Here is a 2,500-nt window from a genome sequence, read left to right on the forward strand (position 1 = left end):
CATGCCTGATGGGCAGTGATACCAGACCACAATAGTTAGTAAGAATGAGGGTTAATGACGTCAGAAGTGGGAAAACCACAGACAGGGATCTGGCATCATAACCAGATCCCTCCCATTATTTTTCCCGCTTCTGACGTCATCAACCCTCATCTTCACTAACTATTGTGGCCTGGTATCACTGTTTGCCTGTCGGGCATGCTCGATCGTGTGGACAGGGCTTAATGATGATCTATAAAGCATTAGCATTATCGAGAATAGATTATTGTAGCCGAATATATGGATCAGGATCTGAAGCTACTTTAAAGTCTTAGGGTCTAACACTTTGCAGTGCAGGTTTCAGATCTTCTCCAAATATCTCAGTGCTATGTGAAATCTGGGAACAATCCTTGTCCCCACTTCGAGATTTTGTAACTATGTGAAGTGCATTGAAGATCCTATCCAAGAATACAAGGTCTACCCATCAGCGACCCAAAATGTGTCATCTACTGCGCAGACCACCCATGCGGAGATTAATGACATCACCCCGTACCATGCTCTGATTTACCTGGCTTTGTTTTCCAGTATCTACAGTTAGTTTACAAGGAATCTGGTGTTTTTATTCAGTGTGAAGCTCTTCCGCTTCCCAATTAACTATTTGTTGAGTCCCATTTGCAGAGTGCTTGAATTAATTACTATTGGTTAAAATGCTTCGTTACTGTGCTGTGTATGGGTGTTCTTCTAATAAAGATAAAAGAAATGAAGGAGTAACTCTTCACAGCTCTCCCAAGCACGTGGAAACTAGAAAGCTGTGGATAAATTCATGTAAAAGGAAGGACCATGTCAACCCTGATAATGCAATCATGTGTAGTTTACATTTTGAACCTGATGCATTTGAAAGAAACCTGAAATATGAATTGCTTGGAGAGTCAATGCCAAAAAACCAACGACGATTAAAGGAAGGATCAAATCCAAAATTATCACTACCTCTATCACAAGGTAAGGTTCAAAATTGAAATATATTTTTGGTAAACGATATGTATTAGATTATAGATATGAAAACGAACAATATATCGGTATTTTTATGATAAACGCATAAACACTCGATCCAATTACTAATTTTGACAAATATATGGCAATGCATTTATATATCTTGTGTTTTGAAGTAGAGTAGATATTGTAAATGATAAAAGTGAATGCTACTTTTGTTATGTCTATCAGTATCAAAGAAGCAAGTTTCGTATGACTCAAAGATGTCCAGAAATGCCTATGGGTTGGACTTAGAAAATCAGAATAAAATTATCAAATGCATGACACAGACAGTAAAATCAATAAAGGTAATTGGAAGTAAAAGTCTTTACTCATTCCAAAAAGGAGTGACAATTTCATACGAATCTTTGCCGAAATTGTTAGAGATGGTAAAAAATAAATTCAATATATCAAATATACTGACATACAGACTGAATCAAGATGGACTGGAACATTTCTTTGGTTGCCTGCGACAAATGGGAGCCTGTTATCAACACCCAACTTCAGTTGCCGTTAAATATCGCATTAGATCTCATCTTTTAGGGAAGGATAATTATCTCATGGGGTCGAAATGTAATACAGAAACCAAAAGAAAAGCAGATAACTTTACAGCTGGAGCCTTTTCTTTTCTTAGTAATGAAACTTCCTCTCAAGATAAAGGCGACGAATCGCTACAACGTGAGCCAAGTCTCTCCGCGATGATATTTTGTTTACCGGATGAATGTGACGGTGAAGAAAAACATAATGATGTAACAGAAAGTGTAGGGGAAGTTATTAACGAACAGCTGCAGGATGCAATACCGAAAGGGGGTCTAGAGTATTTTGCTGGTTTCATTGCCCATAAGTTTCCTAAATACCCAGATCTTGGGTCATATGTATCAATGGGAGACAATTCATGGACGAGTATAATTAGCAAAGCAGATAATAAACTAGTGAAGCCATCAAAAGAATTTTCTGATCAAATCAAGACTATGGAAAAAAATTTTCAAATGTTATCATGGGGAAAAAGGTTTAAAACTTGGTAAAGGAACTGTGAAAAATTTGGCAGCAGAAATTGCAAATGTAATGGGATTGCCACTAGATTTAGTTACTTATTTTGTTCGTTGTTGGACATTCTTGAGATTAAGAATATCAAATATGGAAACAACTTCCACAAGGAAAATTATGAATAAAGTTAAAAGGTTGCAAAGTGTAATAATCAGGATTTTTTAAGTTTAAGTTTATTTGTACAACCATATTTGTATAGATTTTTCTAAATGTAGTTTTTTAGTAAATAATCAGTGTAAAATATTTTTTTCATGTATGCATGCACGTTGCTTATTTGTATATTTACTGACTGATATAAAGAATTTTAATATTTTTTTCTTTCCTGATGTGCGTCTTTTTATACCAATTTTTTTTTCAAAACCTTCTCGTAAGAAGTATTTTATCATGAAATCCAGTCATCAAAATATCTTGAAATATTATATTTTCTGAAATAGTAATATTATTCTTA

General features: G+C 35.0%; 1 protein-coding gene across 2 annotated transcripts in view; it reads right to left on the minus strand.

Moving 5' to 3' along the window:
• Positions 1-2,500, minus strand: part of LOC137634531 (uncharacterized) — a 16,498-nt gene that overhangs the window by 1,121 nt on the left and 12,877 nt on the right. The gene's annotated exons all lie outside the window — the stretch shown is intronic.

The sequence above is a fragment of the Palaemon carinicauda genome, chromosome 44 (genome assembly GCF_036898095.1).
Source record: "Palaemon carinicauda isolate YSFRI2023 chromosome 44, ASM3689809v2, whole genome shotgun sequence".
NCBI lineage: Eukaryota > Metazoa > Arthropoda > Malacostraca > Decapoda > Palaemonidae > Palaemon > Palaemon carinicauda.